Source organism: Crocodylus siamensis, chromosome 3 (genome assembly GCF_052110815.1).
Source record: "Crocodylus siamensis isolate JL-2025a chromosome 3, ASM5211081v1, whole genome shotgun sequence".
Classification (NCBI taxonomy): domain Eukaryota; kingdom Metazoa; phylum Chordata; order Crocodylia; family Crocodylidae; genus Crocodylus; species Crocodylus siamensis.
In genome coordinates, this window is record NC_143397.1 from 190,380,457 (window position 1) to 190,391,138 (window position 10,682).

Sequence of the window (10,682 nt, forward strand, 5' to 3'; positions counted from 1 at the left end):
GTCTGGCAGGGAGGCGGAGTGGTACAGAGCAGCAGACCAGGCAGGTAGGCAGACAGGTGCCACTGTCCGTCTGCCCACCTGCCTGGCACAGTCAGCTGCACTACCCTTCCCCCACCTCCATCTGCAGCAGCTCACCGATATGGGAGAGTGGAGGGGGGACAGTATTCCAGATGTCCTGGATTTTCTTATGGTCAGCCTATTTTAGAGGAGATGTAGAAAAAATGTGTGGAAGAAACAGTATCCAAACTTCCCTACAATTCTGTGCAGTCTCCCTCAAACTGAAGCTAACACTTCACAACTTTTGTTGTTACTATTAAGCGTGTATCGCCTTCTCGTTTCTTCCTCAATATGTAGCTGCAAGGAGGATTAGAGGTGCTTATAATTTTATTAATGTTGATGTGATTGCTTTCTGTATTCGTACTCTCTTTTTGAACTGCCACTTTTATTTATTAAAACAAGTTCAGGTTAGTCTTTTAATACGTTACGGGCAATGAATACATTCTTGCTCAATCTTCCCCCCCCCCCCCCAAAACTGGATGTTGTTGTTTGCTTTCATAGAATGCATGTAACTGGGGCTTTTAAAGACAAAATGTGGTATTTTTTCTAAGTTATTATAAAGAATGTTGTTTATAGGTATAGTAAGTTCCCTTACTTTTTCCTGGTCCCCAGATAATTTTAGGACATCTCCAGTTATCCATGTTTGTATTTTAAAACTGGAATAGTTAATATTTTCACTAAGAAATGGAAAAAGCAAACAAAACAGAAAAAAACGCAATTGTTTCCGATCCTCAAATGTTTTGGGCGAGTCATTCGCCTGCTTAGCTAGATAAATGCAACAGGACTTCCTGTGACTTGTATAGTTTTTTGTTAACTCCTTTTTGGGGGGTTTCTTTTTTTAACTATAACTAAAGAAACAAAGGGAAGAAGTGGCTAATGGAACCAGGGATCTTTTTCACACCAGGGTCGCTTCCCATGTCACATGCAGGAGGTAGTCAAGTCTGTCAGGCAGCCGTACCACCTCTGTACTACCACACAGTCCTCCAGGAATCTACAGATAGATGGTGTTGTCTTCCTATCTGGCAACAGGGAATTCAAAGATAATGCAAATTCCTGACAGGAAGTGAGAGAGAATATTAACTGTTCTGTGCTTGCTCTCTCTTGATGAAGTTTCAGGACCAAAGAAAAGTGACAGAGTCTGTAGCTTCCTCTTCACAGTTGTTTTGTTGGCAAGAGAGCAGTAAGAGGTTGGTGGGCTCCAGAGATGGCCAATGATCCTTACCCTCTGCCAGTGCCATAGCAAGTGCGGGGGGAGAGAGGAAGTGGGGCAACTGGGCACCAAAGAAAAGGGGCACCAGCAGGCACCAACAGTCATGGTGGGGCATGGGATGAAGCCATAAGCAGCTCATTTAGGGGGGCACGGGGATGAGGAGAAAGGTAGCTCCCATCACTGTGTGCGTTCCCAGGCAAGCATGGTGGTGGGTGCTCCCTGGATCTGTGTGCAGGGTGAGGGCAGGCTGTCACTGCGGGCACCAAACTTCCTTGCCATGGTACTGCCCTCCAGCATGTTTTAGCTAGTGTGCAGTGAAAATACTTCAGAAGTTTGGAGAGTTAGCACTTTCTTTTTCTCATGTGGAAAGAACAGCTACTTCCCCTCTGCTTCAGTGGAAGAATTCTCATGAGACTCTTATGATGGAGTTTTGTTTCTATCCGGGCCTTTCTCCTGTTGCTGGTAGATGGATAAAACCATAGAGAACACTAGTAAAATTTAATGTTATCGTCTCATGCACCCAATGGAAAAAAAGAAGTCAGACTCTAAGAATTCTATTCACATACCTGGTTTATTTATACATAATAGAGGAAGGAGAAAAGCTAAAATGCTTTGGCAAGAAAATGCCTTGCTCATTCCAAACCAATTGGTAGTACAAACTGAGCTTTAAACTTCAAGTCTATCAGAAATGCAGCTGTTATTAACTCAAGGCCTTGCAGAAAATATCTGACACCAGAAAGATAATGACCGAGTCGGAGATTTTGTCACAGATTTGCAAGCCAGCATAGTTTTCATTTATATGTAATATTACATATCCAAAAATAAGATATTTTATCTCATAAATACAGGTGAGACAATTACAGGAGAGAGGGGTAGAAGCTTTTTTTTCAGATTGTTGCAGGTATGATTTTTTTTTACCTATAACAGTTGTAAGTATCCTTGAACTAATCTATTAAAACTGCTATCATTTCCTCCTTTAAATCCCTTCCCACGATGCTTTCCTGCCATGACAGCTATAAGTAATCAGTACACCAAATATAGCTTGGTCATGTGCCAGTCAGAAAGATCTGATTTATTTGTTTTAATCTTGAAGCTATCCAGTAGTCACATAACTTTTAAGAAAATCATCATGTGATCTAATTTCATCAGACTGTTTTGCCCTCCTGGAACCCTTGTTTGGTTTCACATCATCAATTATTACATCTTCTCCCTGATTTAGATTGTCAGCAGAGTGGAGCTGGGACAGTTTTCTGTTTGTATAGTACTGTGACTCCAATTGTGAACTGAAACGTATAGGCACTTTCACAATTATAGACGCAAATATTAATAAATAGAATTCTAAATTGCCTGTTTGTGTTGGCAAATTATTTAGTTAGATAACTAGTTTCTAATAGTTGTTTCCCTATAATGCCTAAGGAACTTCTACTCTTAAACTGAAAACAGTATACCCTTATTTCTGTATCTTTCCAGGGTTACTGTCAGATCATATATTGATAGTAAAACCACATGAACAAGTTACCACAAGGTAAATGAAGTGTGAACATGCAACATGTTGGTTACTCTGTGGTAACTACCTATGTGCTTACTCTTACTGCATTGAAAATATGAGGCAATTACTCTTTTTGTTAACATCTCTCAGTGAACCATAACCTTGGTAAGCACTTCTCGCAGTCTCACTAATTTAGAATGTCTAAAACAGGATGTATTTCTTTCCCTTGGAACCTGCATCAGAATTTTTACCCTAGGCTAAAAAGTTAATACTTTAGCACAGGGGTACTCAATGCCCCAGCCCATGGAGCCATGGCATCTGGCCCATGGGGCTCCCCCTGGGTCAGGAAATTTGACTGTGAGGGACCAGTGGCAATTGATACTGCCACTCCTTCCTGCTGCCGAATTACCAAGCCCTGCATGACTGGATTGGGTTTGGGCCAGTCCCCTCCCTGCACCCCATGTGGCTGGATCAAGTGCAGGAAGGCACACCCTGCCCCCGACTCCCCACCATGGCCAGATCAGGGCTAGGCCAGGCCATTACTGTGCAGTCAAATTGGGCCCAGGATGTGTGTGCCCCACCCCTCCCCCACCCCAGCAGGATTGGGGCCAGGTTGGACTGTTGTGTAGCTAGATTTGGCCTGGTCCACCCTCCCCTCCTCCCTGTTGTCTCATGCAGGGCTCACCTCCCCCTCCCCTAGCACAGTCCAGGGCCAGGCTTCCTGCCCTCACTCATAAAACAGATTGGGCTTAGGCTACACTTCAGGATTTGGCCTGGGTTCTACATAAGGCGTCGAGTGGGTAAGGTAACCAGTAGGGTGAACGTGCTGGACTTTAGGAAAGCTGATTTCAGCAAACTCAGGCGATTAGTGAAGGATGCACTGCAGAGTAGTAGTTTTGAAACGATGGGAGCCCAAGAAGGGTGGCTGTGCCTTAAGGAAGCTATCCTTCTCGCACAAAGCGAGACGATCCCCGTGCGAGGTAAAAGAGGGAAAGGGGCCAGGAGGCTTCCCTGGCTGACCAGAGAAATCCTGGGCAGACTAAGGGCCAAAAGGGGAGCACATAAAAAGTGGAAACAGGGAGAGATCACCAAAGAGGAATATACCTCTTCTGCTCGTGCTTGTAGGGAGGCAGTTAGACAGGCCAAAGCTACCATGGAGCTGAGGATGGCAACCCAAGTAAAAGACAATAAGAAATTGTTTTTTAGATATATAGGGAGTAAAAGGAAGGCCCAGGGAGGAATAGGACCCCTGCTAAATGGGCAGAAACAATTGGTGACGGACAGAGGGGACAAGGCTGAACTCCTCAACGAGTTCTTCGCCTCAGTGTTCCTAAGTGAGAGGCATGACAAGTCTCTCACTGGGAGTGTAGGGAGGCAGCAGCAAGGCACCAGACTTCCATGCGTGGACCCTGAGGTGGTGCAGGGTCACTTGGAGGAACTGGATGCCTTTAAGTCGGCAGGCCCGGATGAGCTCCATCCGAGGGTACTGAAGGCACTGGCCGACATCATTGCAGAGCCACTGGCGGGAATATTTGAACGCTCGTGGCGCACGGGTCAAGTCCTGGAGGACTGGAAAAGGGCCAATGTGGTTCCCATTTTCAAGAAGGGGAGGAAGGAGGACCCGGGTAACTATAGGCCAGTCAGTCTCACCTCCATCCTTGGCAAAATCTTTGAGAAAATTATCAAGGCTCACATTTGTGAGAGCCCGGCAGGACAAATTATGCTGAGGGGAAACCAGCACGGGTTCGTGGCAGGTAGATCGTGCCTGACCAATCTAGTCTCTTTAGTCATCCAGGTCACAAAACGCCTCGACGCAGGAGGAGGGGTGGATGTCGTATACTTGGACTTCAGGAAGGCCTTTGACACGGTATCCCACCCCATACTGGTGAACAAGTTAAGGGGCTGTGACTTGGATGACTGCACAGTCCGGTGGGTGGAGAATTGGCTGGAGGGTCGCACCCAGAGAGTTGTGGTGGATGGGTCGGTTTCGACCTGGAAGAGTGTGGGCAGTGGGGTCCCGCAGGGCTCGGTGCTTGGACCGATACTCTTTAATGTCTTCATCAGCGACTTGGACGAGGGGGTGAAATGTACTCTGTCCAAGTTTGCAGATGACACTAAGCTATGGGGCGAAGTGGACACGCCGGAGGGCAGGGAACAGCTGCAAGCAGACCTGGACAGGTTAGACAAGTGGGCAGAAAACAACAGAATGCAGTTCAACAAGGAGAAATGCAAAGTGCTGCATCTAGGGAGGAAAAATGTCCAGCACACCTACAGCCTAGGAAATGACCTGCTGGGTGGCACGGAAGTGGAAAGGGATCTTGGAGTCCTAGTAGACTCCAAGATGAACATGAGTCGGCAGTGTGACGAAACCATCAGAAAAGCCAATGGCACTTTATCGTGCATCAGCAGATGCATGACAAATAGGTCCAAGGAGGTGATGCTTCCCCTCTATCGGGCGCTGGTCAGACCGCAGCTGGAGTACTGCGTGCAATTCTGGGCGCCGCACTTCAAGAAAGATGCGGATAACCTAGAGAGGGTCCAGAGAAGGGCCACTCGTATGGTTAAGGGCCTGCAGGCCAAGCCCTATGAGGAGAGATTAGAGAAACTGGACCTTTTCAGCCTCCGCAAGAGAAGGTTGAGAGGCGACCTGGTGGCTGCCTATAAGTTCGTCAGGGGGGCACAGAAGGGAATTGGTGAGTATTTATTCACCAAGGCGCCCCCGGGGGTTACAAGAAATAATGGCCACAAGCTGGAGGAGAGCAGATTTAGATTAGATATTAGGAGGAACTTCTTCACAGTTCGAGTGGCCAAGGTCTGGAACGGGCTCCCAAGGGAGGTGGTGCTCTCCCCTACCCTGGGGGTATTCAAGAGAAGGTTGGATGTGTATCTAGCTGGGGTAATGTAGGCCCAGCACTCTTTCCTGCTTATGCAGGGGGTCGGACTCGATGATCTATTGAGGTCCCTTCCGACCCTAGCACCTATGAATCTATGAATCTATGCTGGATCCGGCCCATGGATTTACTAAGCACTTCCCATCTGGCCCCTGGGGTGAAAAAGTTGGTCATCAAGCATTTTTATCTTCCTAACCCTACCCATATATTATTTCCAGTTTTATGCAATAGTGAACTTCTCCTTTTGGCCATAGATGCTCTGTCAGCAGGAAATCCTTAGTTTTTTCTTCCTTTAACTTGGCAAATATTTTTTTTTTCTCATTTTCACTTGCTCAGGCCTCCCACCCGTGCCACCTTCTCACTATTCTATCTTGAATGTAACAGTCAACAGAACACTCCTGTTTCTATTTTATCAGTTCATTCATCAGTTGTAATCCTAAAATATCATATGAAAAAAGGAGAAGATTCATTTGTTGAATCTTGTCATATTCCTAGACTGCAGGCAGGGTTCAAATTACACTTTGACTCCGGGGGAGGCACGGGGGGTGCTGAAAAAAAAAATTGGGCACCCATCACAATGCCCTAATAAAATTGGAGAGCCCCCGGTTATGATTTTCAAAAATTACAGGGGGGCCACTTCTCTCTTATGGGGGGTGTGGTGGAGCACCTTTGGGGTAATCGCCATGTGGCAGGGGAAGAGCCCAGCAGGGAAGGCAGCCAAGTGAAGCCCCCCCAGATCTCATTCTAAGGGGGGAAGTGTGTGGCAGAGCACCTTTGGGGGTGCTTGCCACTTGAAGTCTCTCACAGGCTCCAAGGGGAGCCTGGTTTGGAGGAGCAGCAAGGGAAACCTCCCCCAGGTACCATTTTCAGGAGGGAGATGTGTGGCAGGGCACTGTTGCCTGCCACTTTAAGACCTAAGCCAAACAGCCAGCAGATGCTTGAATGCAGCAGCCATTTTAGATCCCTGACTACCTATATAAACAGATCGGTTTATGTTGCTGGCAGGCCAGGCAGCAGCATTGCCTGGCTGCAAGGCTTTACGTATTGTCCTGGAGTGGAAGCACCATGACCATGTAGGCAGGCTACCCAGGGGTAATGCTGGAGTGATGGAAGAAGTGGAGAGGAGGCGAGTGGCTGGATTGCTGGAGGAGGCAGTGCAGGGGTGAGCTTTGATTGAGGAGCAGCATGGAGAATCAAGCAAATCATCTGAGGTCTTGAGAGAATCTGCAATGGAGACAGCGACTGGTGAGCTTACAGAGGACATTGCTGAGGAGGAGGTTGGGGTTTGGTCCATGGCTGGCCAGAGGGACAAGTTGGTACCTTTGGAGATTAAGAAGAAGAGTGATGCTGAGTTGCTAGAAGGTTCCAGAGGGAGGGCGGGCCAGCAGCAGAAGCAGAGGCAGAGCTGGGCAGAAAGCAGTGAAGCTGTGGGGAAGGTTCCAGAATCTTCCTGTTGTTTGTGGGGAGAAGGAGACCCGAAAAAAACTGTTAAACTGCATGTGAAAGCCACTCTGAGCCCTGAGGGGGTGAAGGGGAAAACAACCATGTTAAGAGCAGACTTTATGATAAGGGTTCTTTCTGAGGACTTGAAAGTTAACCCTAAAGATTTAAGTTGCGTGGTGGCATTTGATAACTTTTGCCACTGGAATATTATCTTCTGGAGGCAAGAGACATACTCAGCCTTCTGGGCCTGGTACACCAAAGTGGTGGGCAATGAGGACTTGTGGGGTCTGCATTTTGAAACCAGCCAGAAAGCCTGACAGAGTGCTATAATTTAAAATGTTCATAGATGTCTTAGAGCCCAAAGATATGAGGAGGTGGCTGGAGGGGCAGGTCAAAAAGATCCTGGATATCGAGTGTGTCTTGAACCAGTGGCAAATCTGGACCGGGTCATGGAGATCCAGAGTGGTCCTAGAGGAAGACCTGAGATGCCCTGGGGGGGGTGAGGTATCTGCCCTCTGTGGGGTCGATGGGGCCCCACCAGGGTACATAACCTATCATGGCAAACCTAAACTCTGCAGCAGGTATGGCTTGGAGGGTTATCTAGCTGCCTTCTGTAGCCTGACTGTTTGCTACAGGTGTGGCAGCATGGGGCACTGGGCCAAAGCCTGTAAAGAGAAGCTGAAATCCACCATGTGTGGAGGCAAGGGGCACCTGCAGCGCCAGTGCGCACTTTCCTACGCAAACAAGGTACGCGAGCCACATGCAGTGGAGAAGAGGAGCAAGTAAGATCTAGGGAATGTGGAGGCAGGCCATCTAGACATGGACAACTTTATAGTCAAGGAAACACTGGAAGTGGAGCAGTGAGATGGCATGATTGAAGCAGCCCACCAGCTCACTGAGTCAGGAGAAGAGCCACATGGAAGAGGACCAGAACAAGGGAGCGGGAGAAGAGGCACAAGAGTCTGAGCCAGCGGGCATGGACCTGGAACTGCCTGAGCATAAGGGGACAGAGCCTGGCTCAGTTAAGACAGAGTCCAGAGAAGAGCCACGCATATGATCAGAGGTCAGGAAAACAGACCTTACGATGACAGGCTGAGAGCCATGGGGCTCTTTAGCCTGGAAAAGCGCAGGCTCAGGGGTGAGCTGATGGCCACCTATAAGTTTATCAGGGGTGACCATCAGTATCTGGGGGACATTTGTTCACCACAGTGCCCCAAAGGATGACTAGGTCAAATGGTCATAAACTACTGCAAGACCATTTCAGGCTGGACATAAGAAAGAATTTCTTTACTGTCTGAGTCCCCAAGGTCTGGAACAGCCTGCCATCGGAGGTGGTTCAAGCACCTACACTGAACACCTTCAGGACCAAATTGGATGCCTATCTTGCTGGGATCCTATGACCCCGGCTGACTTCCTGCCCTTTGGGTGGGGGGCTGGACTCGATGATCTTCCGAGGTCCCTTCCAGCCCTAATGTCTATGAAATCTATGAAAAGAAAGAAGAAACACAGTGTGAAGCCAAAGAAAAAGAGGGTAGAGGAGTAAGGGGGGAAAGTCCGCGAGACAGAAGGGGGAGTGCTTGGAAAGGAGCAGGGGAGAGAGTGTGGAGCTGCCCATGGATAGACAAGACGTTGAGGAAGGTGTTGTTTTCCTGAGCCCAACTATGATTGAACACCTTGCAAGGGCTATGGGAATGCAAAAAGTGGGGTGAGACGCTTCAGAGTTAAGTAGTGGCACAGATGAGACATGATGCAGGGTTCTCTTTGGAAAATTGCTGTTATGGCTCTGATCTTGGCATCATTAAATGTAAGAAGTCTGTACAGGAGCAGAAATGGGGGATAATGCACAGAACCTTACAAGTGTTGCAAGTGTTGGACTTGCAGGAGTGCAGGATAGCATGGGGGAGGAATTATAAATATTTGGAGAAGCGATGGGGGGTGGGACCATCATGTTGGGGGGGGGTGTTGAATGAGAATAAAGCTGTGGGAGTGGGGTTCCTAGGAAGGGAGGGAGGCTTGAAATTCAAAGACCTGCATGTCTTGGAAGAGGCGAGACTGAAGAAAGCAGTGGTGGAAGTTGAGGGTGACATGGGGAGTGAGGGTTTTGATCACATGCACCAAAGTAGCACTATAGAAAGTGCGCTCGCTGTTGGCACTAAAGGGGTTATGTTTTTTCCAAGGTAGAGTGTTTACAGTTAGGGATGCGCGAGCTGGAGTTTTATAGAGGTAGGGAAAGACATATGACGGAAGGAGGGGATGCAAAGCTGTGCCAAGGACTGGACTTCAGGGGGTTGTTCCAGCCCCACATACGGATAGGTTGAGTTTAAGGTAAGGCACTTAGTGCCAGAATGGGTGGGTGAGGGCTTATGTATGAGATACGGAGGGAAGGGGTGATTTGCGCCTAACTTTTTGTTTTTCTGCATTATGTACTGATGACTGAACCTGTATGTATGTGTGAAGCAAAGTGCAATTTGTTCTTGATACCTCTGTGTCATGTTGGCTTATACTGGCTGCAGTTGAAGTGAAGTTGAATATGATGTCAGTTATCATGTTTGTATTATGTAATCCTTGGAAATTTTCTGTTGTAATTGTTTCTGTGAGGCCTCTGTTGGGGTCATTTTAGATTGTCTGCTTTTGTCTGTTTTCTAATAAAATTTTTTAAAAAATCACTGTGGAGGTAAGGGCAGAAGCTAGAGGGGATGGTTAGCAGGCTCCTGGTCCTAGGCATGACCTAAAACTGCACCCTGCTGGGAGAGGGTGGCCTGGTGGGGCTCTATGATGTGGGAGCCCCCAGGAAATGCCAGACCAGTTATCACCCCGGTGAAAGGCAAGTAGGAGTGCCTTAACCCTAGCCCTCACCTTTGGGTGGGTTTGTGTAACATCAGAGGCAGTGGGGGTCAGGCATGGCTGTGGCTACCTGACCCCTGTGAGGTGCAAGACCCTGAGGAGGGAGAGTGGGGGCCAGGCATGGCTACAATCACCTGAGCCCACCAGGGAGGGAAGCCTTATGGCCCCAAGTGAGGGGGGTGGTGTGGAGCCCCAGTGAGAGAGGTAGAGATGAGGAACCTCAGTGAGGGGGGAAAAAGCAAAGGCCCCAGCTCCCACAACCGGGTGGGTTAACCCCTAGTAGGGCTGGAAGGCAGACCCGAGAGAGAGTGGGGCTAGGGGCTCAGAGGCCTGATGTAGAATACCCTCGACTGGTCAATGCTGGGGCCAGGACCAGAACGGTCAAAAGGGCCAGGGCCCACCATGAAGGATGCCCAGAGCTGGAGGCCTGGGGTTCTGACTGGCCTTGGAGGTGAGGCCAGGGCCTGTGTGGCCAAAGGTCCCAGGGGGAGCATGCTCAAGAGGGGCAATAGTTTCAGGGAGCTAGGCAGCTCAAATGAAGGCGGGTATGCCCCCAGAATGGAGGGATCTTATAGGAGTCCAAACTGAAGGATTCTGGGGCCCAGTGTGAGGCTGGTGAGATTAACATCTGGATGCCATCTGTGTCACAGGCCAGCTGGGCACTGTGAGTATATCAATTTAGCCACTAGGCTTTTTGGTTTGGGATCGAGGAGGCAGAGTTGGGAGTAAAGCAATGGCAAGTTTATTA